The sequence below is a fragment of the Macaca nemestrina genome, chromosome 10 (genome assembly GCF_043159975.1).
Source record: "Macaca nemestrina isolate mMacNem1 chromosome 10, mMacNem.hap1, whole genome shotgun sequence".
Taxonomy (NCBI): Eukaryota; Metazoa; Chordata; class Mammalia; order Primates; family Cercopithecidae; genus Macaca; species Macaca nemestrina.
In genome coordinates this window covers 131,443,350-131,459,433 of record NC_092134.1, presented here as the reverse complement: position 1 = coordinate 131,459,433, position 16,084 = coordinate 131,443,350, and the positions used below count along the sequence as shown (strand labels likewise).

Sequence of the window (16,084 nt, the reverse complement as noted above, 5' to 3'; positions counted from 1 at the left end):
GGGGCCCTGAAGCCAAGGGCAAGGTCCAGCCTTTCCACCTCCCCAGCTGAAGACAGGCTGGAGGACAATTCTCCAGAGTTTCATAACAAAGAAGAGAAAAAAGAAATCAAAAAGACCTGGAGGATAGGCAAGCTAATGAGGGCCTACAGGGATTACCCTGCCTTATCCTCAAAAGAAGCCTTCCCTATCTGTCCTCTGGGCCAGGTGAGGAAATAGGTCACAGTAGGACATTCAGACCCTGGGTAGGCACCTGGCAGCCTGGAGCCCAGGAGGTCCAAACATACTGCCCCAACCCAAGCCCTCAGCCAGGAGCGGCTCCGCCCACAGCTCATTCACTGGTAAATCAGGCGACTCGGCTGCCCGCTCTTCCCCAATCCCCCTCGCTTACCAGGCCACAGCCTCCCTGCTCCTGGCTGCCAGACTGCAGATGGCGGTGCACGCCCCCTTCATTCTGGCTTCTCAGCAGCCCACCAGGCCATCCCTCTCTGCCAGGCCACCTGGAGCCTGGACGTGTGCATGCGGGGTGGACAGCACCTGGAATACTTGGGCTGGCTTGGCTGCGGACTGCGGTTCCTGTGCAGGGTGGAGTTAGTGCCCCATCCCATTCCCTGGCCCCATGGCCCCTCTGAGAAGATCCTCCACACACTACCAGGCCTTGATCACCAGTAACCCCACATCCAGGAGGCATCGACGTGCTCACCTCTGATTGGCAGTGGGCATGCAACCCTGGGGCAGACCCCTTAGAATCCCAGGTATGAGAGAGCTAGGTGAGGGCAAGGGTGGCATCAGAGTGAAGGGGGCCTGCCCCTCCACACCTGTGGGTATTTCTCGAAAGGTGGAGATGAGAGACTGAGAAAAGAAATAAGATGCAGAGACAAAGTATAGAGGATGAAAAGTGGGCCCAGGGGACCTGCGCTTAGCATGTGGAGGACCCGCACCGGCACCGGTCTCTGGAGTTCCCTCAGTATTTATTGATCACTATCTCTACTATCTCAGCAAGGGGGATGTGGCAGGATTACAGGGTAGTGGTGGGGAGAGGGTCAGCAGGAAAACATGTGAGCAAAGGACTCTGTGTCATAAATAAGTTTAAGGAAAGGTGCTGTGCCTCAATGTGCACGTCGGCCAGATTGATGTTTGACTTTACACAAACATCTCCATACAGTAAAGAGCAGTATTGCCACCAGTATGTCTCACCTCCAGCCATAAGACGGTTTTCTCCTATCTCAGTAAATAGAATGTATGGTCAGGTTTTACCCTGAGACATTCCATTCCCAGGGATGAGCAGGAGACAGATGCCTTCCTCTTATATCAACTGCAAAAAGGCCTTCCTCTTTCACCAATCCTCCTCAGCACAGACCCTTTATGGGGGTCGGACTGGGGGATGGTCAGGTCTTTCCCTTTCCAGGAGGCCATATCTCAGGCTGCCTCAGTGGGGAGAAACCTTGGAAAATACCCAGGCTTTCTTGGGCAGAGGTCCCTGAGGGTTTCCGCAGTGCACTGTGTCCCTGTGCACTCAAGACTGGAGAATGGCAATGACATTTATCAAGCATGCTGCCTGCAAACACATTTTCACTAAGGCACATCCTGTACAGCCCTAAATCCATTAAACCTTGAGTCAACACAGCACATGCTTCTGTGAGCACAGGATTGGGGCTGGGGTTACAGATGAACAGCATCTCAAGGCAGAAGAATTTTTCTTAGTACATATCAAAATGGACTTTCTTATGTCTTCATCTTTCTACATAGACACAATAACAGTCTGATCTCTTTCTTTCCCCCACACAGAGAGTGTCACCGCTGTATGTCAGCCACTGGGGGACAGGCTTCAGCTTACACCCACCTTCCAGATTCCACCCTCTCACCTTGGCAGAAGCTGGCCAGGAATTGGGGCCAATGGATGGGTGGGGTCTGCAGACGACACTGTGTTCAGGTCCCCATGATGGCCTCACACATGGGTGGTGGCCCTACAGTTCCAGGTGCCACACACATGCCAGCCCCTGCTCGGGCCCTAATCTTTGAGGAGGGGGAGCAGCAGAACCCGGGAACTGACCCCATCGTGCCACTCACATCCACGGATGATTATCCACACGGGCATCAGGTCTTGGTCCTGGCCACCTCCCCCTGCAGGGCCTCAGCTCTTTCCCAGGACTCACGTGGTCTCCTTCCTCACATGCAGCTCTGGTAGGATGCATTGATATGTACCAAGGGGCTCTGAGGTGACAATGGCCACGGTTATGCAGATTGCAAGGGCACAGGCTGGGTGCCCATTGTGGGGACCCTGACTGCAGCACTCCCAGACTATCATCAGGCATGCTGGCCCCCAGGCTTAGCTATCGCACCAGCAGTAGGAGTGCCCTGCTCTGGACTCTGCAGGAGGAGGACAACTATCACCACATCTTTATGGTCTCCTGCTGGTGTCACTCTGTGTTTCTCATCTCCTAGTTATAGGATTCAGGGCAGACTCTCTGAAGACCTTGTGGGAAACAGCAGAGTCCAGCAGAGAAGAGGAGAAAAGCCCAGCTACAAAGACGAAAAAATGGCAGGTGTGACATGGGACCCCATTCAGATTCTGTATGTAAATGATGTCTTCCGGAACACCTGCTCTCATAAGATAATACTTCAAATATATATATATATATATTTATATTTATATATATGTAAAAATGTGTGTGTGTCTGTGTGTGTGTGTGTGTATATATATATATATATATATATATATATATATATTTCCGTTTTTTTTTTTTTTCTGAGAGAGAGTCTCGCTCTGTAGCCCATGCTGGAGTGCAGTGGCATAATCTCAGCTCACTGCAACCTCCGCCTCCTGGCTCTCAGTTCAAGCAATTCTCCTGCCTCAGCCTCCCGAATAGCTGAGATTACAGGCATGCAGCACCACGCCCAACTAATATGTTTTCTTTTTTTTTTTTTCTTGAGATGGAATCTTGCTCTGTCACTCATGCTGGAGTGCAGTGGCACAATCTCGGCTCACTGCAATTTCCAACTCCTGGGTTGATGCTATTCTCCTGCCTCAGCCTCCTGAGTAGCTGGGACTACAGGTGCCTGCCACCATGCCTGGCTAATTTTTTGTATTTTAAGTAGAGATGGGGTTTCCCCTGTTAGCCAGGATAGTCTTGATCTCCTGACCTCATGCGACAGAGCAAGGTCACCTGAGCGAAAGAGAGAAACTAAGTCTCAAAAAAAAAAAAAAAAAGAAAAGAAAAGAAAAAGAAAAAGAACAATATAAGCCAAATTCACTCAAAAGAAATAAAAACAAGATGAGAAGTCAATGGCACTGAAAACAGAAAATCAACAGAAGAACTCAATAGAACAAAGCTGTTTCTTCATAAAGATCAACAAAATTGGTCACTATCAAGCCAAGCTAACAAAGAAAAAAAGAAATCACACAAATTACTATAAGGTGAGTAAAAAAATAATGGCAGTTTTTGCATTCTTGGAATTTGCTGTTTGATCCTGGAATACCCTCTTAAATAAATGTGGTTATGTTATTCATCCTTTTAATGGGCATTTCTTGCCTTTTTTTTTTTTTTTTTTTTTGCTAATGACTTATTTATTTTAGACTATGGAAATAATGTCAGGCAAAAAGCAAATTCAAGCGACCTTCTTATTTGAGTTCAAAATGGGTCCTAAAGCAGGGGAAACAACTCACAATATGCACGCATTTGGCCCAGGAACTGCTAGTTAATGTACAGCGCAGTGGTTCAAGAAATTTTGCAAAGGAGGCGAGAGCCTTGAAGATAAGGAGCATAGTGGGCAGCCACTGGAAGCTGATAACGACCAATTGAGAGCAACCACTGAATTCGATCTTCTTACAGCCACACGAGAAGTTGGCGAAGACCTAAATGTCGACCATTCTATGGTCATCTGGCATTTGAAGCCAATTGGAAAGTTGAAAAAGCTTGATAAGTGGGTGCCTCATGAGCTGACCAAATATTTTAGAAAGCATCCTTTGAAGTGCCGTCTTCTCTTATTCTGTGAAAAAACAATGAACCATTTCTTGATCAGATTGAGACATGCCACAAAAAGTGGATTTCATACAACAGCCAGCTCAGTGGTTGGACTGAGAAGAAGCTCCAAACCACTTCCCAAAGTCCAGCTTGCACCAAAATGGTCATGGTCACTGTTTGGTGGTCAGCTGCTTGTCTTCTGATCCACTGCAGTTTTTGAATCCTGGTGAAATCATTACATCTTAGAAGTATGCCAAGCCATTCGATGAGATTCACGGAAAACTGCAGCATCTGGAGCCGGCACAGGAAGGGCCCAGTTCTCCACAACGCCTGACCACATGTCATACAACCAGGGCTTCAAAAGTTGAATAAACTGGGCTATGAAGTTTTGCCTCATCTGCCATATTCATCTGACCTCTCGCCAACCAACTACCACTTCTTTAAGCATCTTGACAACTTTTTGTAGGGAAAACACTTACACAACCAGCAGGATGCAGAAAACGCTTTCCAAGAGTTCATTGAACCCTGAAAACATAGAATAAACAAGTTTATTTCTCATTGGCAAAAATGTGTTCATTGTAATGGTTTCTTTTTCTTTTTTTTTAGACAGAGTCTCACTCTGTTGCCCAGGCCAGAGTGCAAAGGTGCAATCTCGACTTTCACTGCAACCTCTGCCTCCTGGGTTCAAGAGATTCTCCTGCCTCAGCCTCTTGAGTAGCTGGGATTACAGGCACATGCCACCACGCCCAACTAATTTTTGTATTTTTAGTAGAGACAGGATTTCACCATGTTGGTCAAGCTGGTCTCAAACTCCTGACCTCCTGATCTGCCCACCTCAGCCCCCCCAAAGTGCTGGGATTACCGGCGTAAGCCACCACACCTGGCTGAGGATGCTCCTTTGTTCCTACAGGAGGATGTGATTGGTTTGTCTGTCTGTTAACTGGATCACGTGACACTGACTGGTAAGACTGTAATACTGTAAAATACAATATATAAATTATAATGCCATAATGGTGTAATACTATCTACTACAACACCAAAGGCATCGATGAAAAGCCCAACGCTATCATATTGTGACTGAGAGACTGAATGTTTCCTCCCTCAGATTGGTTGCAACATATTGTCCTATTACAATTCTCTCTCCTTCATTCGAAGTGAATGATCCAAATAACAGACAGAAATAGTGAATAAAGGGCAACAGATGCAAAGAACTCACGAGATGATACTCTATGGTAAAGTTTATGTACTTAGGAATTAATATCAACTCATTATTAGCAAAAAATAAACATCTTCACATCAAGAGTAGTTTTTCCTTTAATAAAAAAAAGGTGGAATGTGTATAATGGACAAGGGATAATCAAAATTTGCCAAATGAGGCTAGTAAGATAATCCCAACAATTCACAATCATTATTCACTGGTCCATTAATCACAGGACAATACATACAAATGAAATTTACCTGGCCAGATGGAGTGGCTCATGCCTGTAATGTCAGCACTTTGGGAGGCCAAGGCGGGCAAATCATGAGGTCAGGAGTTCAAGACCAGCCTAGCCAACATGGCGAAACCCTGTCTCTACTAAAAATACAAAGAATTAGCTGGACGTAGTGGCGGGCACCTGTAGTCCCAGCTACACAGGAGGCTGAGGCAGGAGAATCGCCTAAACCCAGGAGGCGGAAGTTGCAGTGAGCCGAGATCACACCACAGCACTCCAGCCTGGGCAACAGAGTGAGACTCCACCTCAAAAAAAATAATAATAATAATGAAATAAAAAAGTTAAACTTACCTACATATTAGAAAAACATCAAAATTCAACCATGAATCCAGCACATTATCAAATGAAGAGACAAAAATTCTACCAACAAACTTAAGAAAATATCATTATCTATGAAATTCAAGTACTATTGCTTAAAGAGCATTGACAGAACTCTCACCTCAAGGTTTCCCTGCAAAACAAGGTGAAATGCATACTCAAGACTCTTTAAGAATGAGCCACTGATGAAAACAATACACTTGTAACTTGTGTTAGATTTCATACAGTTTTTTCAAGCACTGCACGATAATTAATTTGCATCAGGCTTTCCAAATTAGAAAAGCTTCACTTATAGAACTTCTTTCCAGTGGGAGTTTTCACATGACTTTTCAAGTAAATCTGAAAACTGAAAATATTCTTGCAGTTTCTAAACTATTAGAGTTTTAATCCTGTATACGTTCTTGTATTTACAAGGTCCAGCCAGCTACAGTGTGCATTTTCATATGTCCTTCAGTGGGTATGAGAGAAATGAAACATTCCCACATTCGGGACATTCATAGCGTTTTTCTCAGGAATGAGCTGATGTCTTCAAATGGAACTAACACAACTGAAGGCCTTACCACAAATTTAAATTTTTAAAATTTTTAAAATTTTTAAATTAAAAAGGCTTTTCTCCACTCTGAGTCCTCCCAAATCTTCAAAAACAGGAAAATCTGAAGGCTTGACCACATTTCCTACATTCTTAAGGTTTCTCTGCAGTGTGAGCTCTTTCATGTTTTTGAGGCAATGGGAAAGAGTAAATGTTTTACCACATTTCTTACATTCAAGGGGCTTTATTTATTTATTTATTTATTTATTTATTTATTTTTGAGATGGTGTCTCACTCTGTCGCCAGGCTGGAGTGCCATGGCACAATCTCGGCTCACTGCAACCTCCGCCTCCTGGGTTCAAGTGATTCTCCTGCCTCAGTCTCCTGAGTAGCTGGGATTGTAAGCATATGCTACCACACCTAGCTAATTTTTGTATTTTTAGCAGAGACGAGGTTTCACCATGTTGGCCAGGATGGTCTCGATCTCCTGACCCCGTGATCGGCATGCACAGGATTTCCCCCCAACCCCCCGTGGCTTTTTATGTCCTTGAAAAAGAACTAAGACAACTGAAATGTGCCACCATGCCCAGCTAATTATTTTCTTTCTTTCTTTCTTTCTTTCTTTCTTTCTTTCTTTCTTTCTTTCTTTCTTTCTTTCTTTCTTCTTTCTTTCTTTCTTTCTTTCTTTTCTTTCTTTCTTTCTTTCTTTCTTTTCTTTCTTTCTTTCTTTCTTTCTTTCTTTCTTTCTTTCTTTCTTTCTTTCTTTCTTTCTTTCTTTCCTTTCTTTCTTTCTTTCTTTCTTTCTTTCTTTCTTTCTTTCTTTCTTTCTTTCTCTCTCTCTCTCTCTCTCTCTCTCTCTTCTCTCTCTTCTTTCTTTCTTTCTTTCTTTCTTTCTTTCTTTCTTTCTTTCTTTCTTTCTTTCTTTCTTTCTTTCTTTCTTTCTTTCTTTCTTTCTTTCTTTCTTTCTTTCTTTCTTTCGAGATGGAATCTCACTCTGTTCCCAAGCTGGAGTGCAGTGGTGCAATCTCGGCTCACTGCAAGCTCCGCCTCCTGGATTCACGCCATTCTTCTGCCTCAGCCTCCTGAGTACCTGGAGTGAGCCGCCGTGCCCGGCATTATTTTATTTTTTGTAGAGACAGGGTTTCACCATGTTGCCCAGGTTGTTTCACATTGTTTTAATCCAGGCTAGTTATGAACTCCTGGGCTCCAGCAATACACACACCTTAGCTTCCCAAATTGCTGGGATTATAGGCTGAGTCACTACACGCAGCCTCTATATCATGACTCCTTTCATGGCGAGTATGGTGACTGGAACGAGTGTAGGCTTTACCGCACCTCTTACATTCATAGGGTTTTTCTCCAGTATGAATTCTTTCCTGGAGGTGAAGGGAACTGAGGCGATTGAAGGCTTGGTCACACTGTTTACATTCATAGGCTTTCTCTCCAGTATGAGTACTTCTATGGTTACAAAGGGAACTCAATCGACTAAAGGCTTTGCCACATTGTTTACATTCCTAGGGTCTCTCTCCAGTATGAATGCTTCCATGGTAACGAAGGGAAGTGGAACAGCTGAAGGCTTTATCACATTTGGTACATTTATGGGGTGTTTCTCCAGTGTGAGTCCTTTCATGCATCTTAAAAGAACAAGAAAATCTGAATGTTTTCCCACATTCCTTACATTCGTAGGGTTTCTCTCCAGTGTGAGTTCATTCATGTATTAGACAAGAACCGGAAACAGTGAACGCTTTACCACATTGTTTACATTTATAGGGTTTTTCTCCTGTGTGACTTCTCTGATGTCTTTCAACTGAATTGAGAAAATGAAAAGCTTTCCCACATATCGTACATTTATAAGCTGGATTTCCACTGTACATTATCATGTGTCTTCTAACACCTGGAACAGAAACGAAGAATTTCCCACACTGTTCACATTTATATTGCTTCTCCCCATATGGTTTGTATCCTGAGTGAGCTAGGATGTGCCTATTAAGGAGGGAATGACGTACAAAGACTTTTCCACAAATACTACATTCACATTGTTTTCATCCAGTAGAAATGTTCTCATTCAGATCAAGATTTGGAATTTGGCTGACAACTTGTCCATCATACTGACTACCTTCTTTGCTTTCACACAGTCTCTGTGCCATATGATTTCTGTAAAAAAAATGACAAGCACATTTTTATTGCTTGGTTTAGTAACTTTCTACTTATTAATAGGTCTTGGACTTACACTGCTGCCAATACCAGGGAAAATGCATTTTTTTTTTTTTTTTTTGCCATGACCAAATTATTTGAAAGTAAATGGGTTACTACTGAAAACACAGCTACCACCTGCATGGCTATGACCAACATAGTAAGATTCATATACACAATTTTGTAGTACTATTTTCAAGTAAACTGTTTTCCAAACACTGACTGCTACACTGAAGTACGTTACATTTTGGGTGAAATTTTTCTAAAAAGAAATAAATTTACAGTGACTCTTATTTGTTTTGATTGCTTGTTTTTAAGTTCATGACATGCTAAGATTCTTTCAGAGGACTTTATTTCCTCTTCTCAGTGCAAATTATCTTATATCTTTCCCAGGTTTTTCGAAGTGATCTTCAATATACTGGTCTTTCCATTTGTTTCCTAAAATGCAGACCCACAAAATTATCATGAATTATTACAAACTGTAGAAACATTACTAGATTTCATGTTCATTGTACACAGTGCCCATGTCTGATTTCTTCACCAAATCATTCCCTTGCCACATTCCAAATCACAAATAGCACTGATGATAGGGAAATACTTCTGTAATTAAGTGAAAGGTGTTGTCATTCTCACCTACAGAAGCCAGATTCCTGCAGATTTCCTGCATCATTTCTCTGTAGAGATTCTTCTAAGAAGAATCTAGCAAAGCCCATTCCTCCTGGGTAAAGTTCACAGCCACATCCTCAAAAGCCACGGAGTCCTAGAACATTCCACACATATGTATAGAAGGATAGGTGAGACTGACAGCACTGGGAACCTATACTCAATTCATAAGCTATGTACATGATTCTAAAATTTCCAAGCATATATTCTATGACTTGATTGTCACAACTCTTACTCTGTTCACACATACTCCCTCCCACACAGCAGTACTAATGCTAGAATTGAACTCTTCAAAAAGACAACAGCAAAGTAGAAACACCCATCTCATTAGAGAATCCAGGGAGTAAGATGTGCTGCCAGGAGTTACCTTGTAACTTCACTTTGTACATTTCTAGTATCTGCCATAATAAAGTCCTACCTGATGTGCATAAGTGAGTTAATATTATCAGTCCTGAGACTACTTATTCTTAAAAATGCCTGCTCACAAAGTTCAATCTTCGTTTGTATTAGTAACTTACATTTTGAAAGGGATTCCACCAACCCAAGTAACAAGAATAAGAATTACTTATGCAATATATTTGCCAGAACTTTTTCTGCTGAAGATCTATTATTTTGTGTCACTGCAGTGGTGCTTAGGGAACCAGACGCCAAAACACAGTCTGAACAGTAAGTGTTCAATGAAGTCTGAACAGTAAGTGTTCAATGACTTTCCCTGGTAGACAATATTTTACATGTGCTGTCGCTTGTTAACTGGGCAGTTGAGCCCATTCCATGTGATTACACCAAGAGAGAATAGGCTTATTAAATTCAATTGAGAAGAAAATAAAACCAATAGTTGATATTTAATAATACTAATACAATAATTTTTAAAATTTCTATTGCACAATGTCAAGGCAGAAAGGAATAAGAGGAAATATGACACATGTTTTTTAAAATGACATTAATGTCACCACTTCCAGATGTTAATCCTATGAAATCACATAAATTCCCAAATCAGGTTGTTTTAGGCAAGAAAAACTACTTTTTCATACAGAGTAAAAATGACAAATGTCTAATGATTTTTAGTCATCTAAAAAAAGAGTGATTGCTTGTCTAACATACTTCTAAGATTTTCAAACGAAAATATTCAGGACAGCACAGTATTAGCAGAGAGATGAGCAAGCAGACCAAGGGAAGAAAAAGTCTTAATGACCCAGCATTTATATGGAAAGTTGATGAATGAGAGAATAGGCACTGTAGAATAGAAAAAGAAATCACATGCACATTAAAATATGAGGCAAACCAGGCTAGCATCTACTTGGGAAAATGCATTGCATTCTTCTCTATTCCATAAACAATAGTCAACTTATTATATATTCAAATATGAAAGATAAAAAAAACCAAAACACTTTCAGAAGTCACAGCAACATTTTTTTTTTTTATGAAGGATTAGGCAGAATTTTTTTTATGTAAGAAAAAAGTGATAAAGGAACAGACAAACTCAAACATATTAAAATTTAGGGAATAAAAAGAAAATGGAATGGGCCGGGAGTGGTGGCTCACGCTTGTAATCCCAGCACCTTGGGAGGCTGAGGCGGACGATCACCTGAGGTCAGGAGGTTGAGACCAGCCTGGCCAACATGGCAAAACCCCGTCTTTTTGTTGTTCGTTTGTTTGTCTGTTTTTTGAGACAGAGTCTCGCATTGTCGCATTGTCGTTTGGGCTGGGGTGCAGTGGCAAGATCTTGGCTCATTGCAACCTCCACCTCCCGGGTTCAAGCAATTCTCTTGCCTCAGCCTCCTGAGTAACTGAGATTACAGGTGCCCCTCACCATGCTCAGCTAATTTTTTTGTATTTTTAGTAGAGACAGGTTTTCACCATGTTGGCCAGCTGGTCTGGAACTCCTGACCTCGTGATCCACCCACCTTGGCCTCCCAAAGTGCTGGGATTATAGGCATGAGCCACTGTGCCGGGCCTAAAACCCCGTGTTTACTAAAAATACAAAAATTAGCTAGGTGTGGTAGTGGGTGCCTATAATCCCAGTTCCTTGGGAGGCTGACACAGGAGAATCATTTGAACCTGGGTGGGGGAGGTTGCAGTAAGCAGAGATGGCGCCACTGCACTCTAGCTGGGCTACAGAGAAAGACAGCATCTCCAAAAAAACAAACAACGACAACAACAACAACAACAAAAACCCTCAGAGGCCGGGCACAGTGGCTCACACCTGTAATCCCAGCACTAAGGGAGGCCAAGGCGGTTGGATTACCTGAGGTCAGGAGTTCAAGACCAGCCTGGCCAACATGGTGAAACCCCGTCTCCACTAAAAATATGAAAAATTATCCATGTGTGATGGTGGGCGCCTGTAATCCCACCTTCTTGGGAGGCTGAGGCAGGAGAATTGCTTGAACCCGGGAGACAGAGGATGCAGTGAGCTGAGATCATGCCACTGCACTCCAGGCTGGGTGACTGAATGAGGCTCTGTCTCAGAAAAACAAAACAAAACAAAACAAAAACCCTCATATATCCAGATAAGAGCATACAGATGTGTCCACTCTTATAAATTCTTCACCACGCTACAAGAGGGGAAGTGACATTTTGGTGAATCTTTGTAAATCATCAATTTATCTATCACACTTTTATTTCACTAGTAGCATTTACAAAGCTAAGTAATACAATTCCATTTGAAATTATCCATAAATAGAACAGACCTTTAAAACTTACTACACTCACTCTGGGGAAGAAATAAATATGAATTTTTAGCAAATAAAATATATCATTTTACCTTGCTTCTTTGGAAATAGTATTTTTATCTTTCAAGCTGTACTGACAAAATGTATCTTACAGTCAATGAAAAACTGAAACTCAAATAAGCGGACAAGCCTTTTCAAGGTAACAAACTCAGGGAGAGGCAGTGCTGACTCCAACGCAGACCTTTCTAAGTGTCACGGCAGGCCATTCTATCCCTCGGGACACCCATCCTGTTCAGTAAAGTACTCAGTGACCACGTAGGAGGCACTGGCACTGCTCTTTGTCCTCCTGTGTGCCTTAAGTGCATTTGAATATTCAGGTTCTTGTACATCCTCTCTGGGGTGGGTTTTCCTTGTCCTTTGGGACAGTTTTTCTCTCTTCACAAGTCTGGGACAATCTAGAGAGCAGAAATCATTTCTGCCTTTTCCTCTCAATGTCAGCATCCGATTGGCAGACCATCAACGTGTCTCCGAGGAATAAAAACTCGGGCTGGAGGAACAACTTTAAAGACCTAACTTTAATGACATTACATTGTATTGTCCATAATTTTAATGTCCTCAAATTTTAATGACCCTAAGGGGTCACCACTGTAGATGAAACTATACCAGGAGATTCCTCTAAGGCCAAGAGCATCCAGCTGCTCCACTGAGAGACTCTACCCCCTACCTCAGGCTGTCCTTGGCGATGAGATGACCCCGGGGCTGATACTCATACTCACTAGACCCTCCAATAGACATGGCCACAGTGGGTATCCTGGGTCATCCCCAGACAGTTCTAAAATGCCAGGACTAGGAAAAGACAGGAGGGTGGCTGAGGACACAACACCCTGTAAAGTTTTCACAGGGGGACCTCAACCTAAAGACATTTTGGTAATATGTACACTTAGGAAAGATGAAAAGAAGAGAGGCACAAAGATTTTTTTTTACAGTAGAGTGTCAGATGATTTATTCTCCGCTTTCCTGTCATGTAAAATGTTTGGAAACAGAAAAATATTTTGGTCAAAGTGGCTCACGCCTGAAATCCCAGCGTTTTAGGAGGCCGAGGCGGGTGATCAATTAAGGTCAGGAGTTCGAAACCAACCTAGCCAACATGCCAAAACCCTGTCTCTACTAAAAATACAAAAATTAGCTGGACGTGGTGGTGGGCACCTATAAGCCCGGCTACTTGGGAGGCTGAGGCAGGAGAATCACTTAAACCCGGGAGTCAGAGATTGCAGTGAGCGGAGACTGCACCATTGCACTCCAGCCTGGCGACAGGGCGAGACTCCGTCTCAAAAAAAAAAAAAAAAATATATATATATATATATATATATATATATATATGTATATATGTAAAATATACATTTAAAATTACTACGTGTGGATAGTATTTGAAGTCATGGGACTGACTGTAGGTAGAAACAAGAGAAGGCAGGGAAAGTTTTGATATTTATATTTATATATAATTATATAAAATTAATATACATAATTATAATATATAAATATATAATATAGGCTGCGCACGGTCGCTCACACCTGTAATCCCAGCAATTTGGGAGGCCGAGGTGGGCAGATCACCTGAGGTCAGGAGTTCGAGACTAGCCTGACCAACATGGAGAAACCCCATCTCTACTAAAAATACAAAATTAGCCAGGCGTGGTGGTGCGTGCCTATAATCCCAGCTACTCAGGAGACTGAGGCAGGAAAATCACTTGAACCCGGGAGATGGAGGTTGCGGTGAGCCCAGATTGCATCATTGCACTCCAGTCTGGGCAAAGAGGGTTAAACTCCATCTCGAAATGAATAAATAAATAAAACAAAAAATATATATTTATGTCTAAATATATAATTATAATACACAAATGTATATATAAAATACATTTATTATAAATTTATTAATATATAAAATATGTTTATTTCTGAGACAAGGTCTGGCTCTGTCACCCAGGCTGGAGTGCAGTGACACTATCATAGCTCATTGGAGCCTTGCACAGAGGGCTCAAGCGATGCCCCCACCTCAGCCTCCTGAGTGGCTAGGATTGCACGCACACCCCACCATGCCTAGCTAATTTTAAAATTCTTTGTAGAGACAGGGTCTTCCTTTTTTGCCTAAGCTGGTCTTAAACTCCTGGGCTCAACTGATCTTCCTGCCTCAGCCTTCCAATGTGTTAGACGTGGGCCACTGCATCTGGTCTAATGCATTTTTTAGTTTGTGAGTTTATATTATTTAATATTTTTAAGTACTGAATGTGTTGAACAGCCAACTTGCAGAATTCCCGAACAATGGACGGTCAGCTCTCATGTCCTGGTTCAAATCGCCCCAGCACACCACAGCTAGAAACCTTTCAGCCAACTTCCACTTATGTCTCCCGGGGCAGGACAATGTCACTTGGCCAATCCCCACTAAGAGGGACTCTGGAAAGGCAAGAAACTATTCTGTTCTCTATAATGGAATGTGACCAGGAAGAAGGCAGCTGGGAGGGCCAGCTGGGCCCTCCAACCAGCAGCGTCCACCATCGACCAACTGCCCTAGAGCTACACCGTGCTGGGCATTTGGGGCACTGTTATGAGCAAGAGTTTCCATTTTTCTTCTCATGGGACCTTCATGCTAGTGGCAAGAGACAATTTTTTTTTTTTTTTTTGAGACAGGGTTTTGTTCTTGTCACTCAGGCTGGAGTGCAATGGTGTAATCTCGGCTTACTACAACCTCTGCCTCCTGGATTCAAGCAATTCTCCTGCCTCAGCCTTCTGAGTAGCTGGGATTACAGGTATGCACCACCACGCCTAGCTAATTTGTGTATTTTTAGTAGAGATGGATTTTCACCATGTTGGCCAGGCTGGTCTGGAACTCCTGAGCCACTGTGCCCAGCCAAGAGGGAGATTTTAAATCAATAAGTATAACTGTGATGAATGCCAGAAAGAAGAGTGTGTGTGATGGGGAGGGGACCTAAGTTATTGTCTCATGCTTTAACACTTTCCTAGGCAATAACTAAACACTTAGAAGCTTAAAACAACACACACCTTTAAGCCAATTTTGGCAAGACAGGAGTTGAGCACATTTTAGCAGGTCCTCTGCTTGGGATCTCACGCTAAGCAGCTGGGCTGCATCCTCATCTGAGGCTCAACCAGGGCAGAATCCATTTCCAGGTCCGCTGAGGTTATTGGCAGAATTCATTTCCTCGGACCCGCTTGGCAAGGGCCCAGCTTTTTGCTTCCTTGCCTACGGGGCCCCCTCAAACGTCCTTTCTCAGCACAGCATCTCCCTCCTGCAGCGCCTGCAGGCGGAACCTCTCTCTCTAGTGTGCGAAGGTGATGCACTGTGACAGTGACATCCCATTGCTTTTGCCAGGCTCTGTGGGTTAGAAGCCAGTCACCGGTTTTGCTCGTACCCAAGGTCAGGAAGACTATGTAAGGGCATAGGTCATTGGGGGGTCAGTCACTTCAGGGTGTGGCTGCCACCATTGAACTTGGTGAGACTTTAAGGATTGGTAGGAGCTGGCCAGGTACAGGGGTGAGGGTGTGTCAGGCAGGGGTGAGGGCATGGAGGGGGATGCAGAGGCCTGCACCCTGGAATGTCCTTTCACTCCCTGAGGTTTTGTTCTCCTGATCCCTGAGTACATCCCAGAACACGGTGGCGCCCTAGCAGGGGAGATGTAGGGAAGCATGTGTTGTTCATCCGGGGACTTTGTTAGGCAAATCAGATTAGGGGCCAGGCTTTCAGTGGTGGGTGCAAGTGTGGCAGTGATGAGTGTGCAGGTGTGTGTGGGAAGAGCGATGGGGATGGGGTCAGCCCCAGCCACCATGAAGACCTTAACTGTGCATCCACCCATCCCAGCAGCCTCCCTGACAGAGTGCCTTCAGAGTGCAGGTCCTGTGTTGCACATGGAAGTGAATCAGAGTGGGACACTGCCTTGCCTTAGAGAGGTTACACTTCTTCTCCTTCTTCTTCTTCTTCTTTTTTTTTTTTAAATTTGCGACAGTCTCACTCTGTTGCCCAGGCTGGAGTGTAGTGGTGTGACCTTGGCTCACTGCAACCTCTGCCTCCCAGGTTCAAGTAATTTTCCTGCCTCAGCCTCCTGGGTAGGGTAGCTGGGATGATAGGCATGCATTACCATGCCTGGCTAATTGTTGTATTTTAGTTTCACCATATTGGCCAGGCTGGTCCCAGTCTCCTGGCCTCAAGCGATCTGCCCGCCTCAGCCTCCCAAAGTGCTGTGATTA

General features: G+C 43.4%; 1 pseudogene; it reads right to left on the bottom strand.

The window, feature by feature from the left end:
* Positions 1-696: 696 nt before the first annotated feature.
* On the bottom strand, positions 697-8,458 carry LOC139356825 (zinc finger protein 669-like; annotated as a pseudogene).
* Between the last annotated feature and the right edge of the window lie 7,626 nt (positions 8,459-16,084).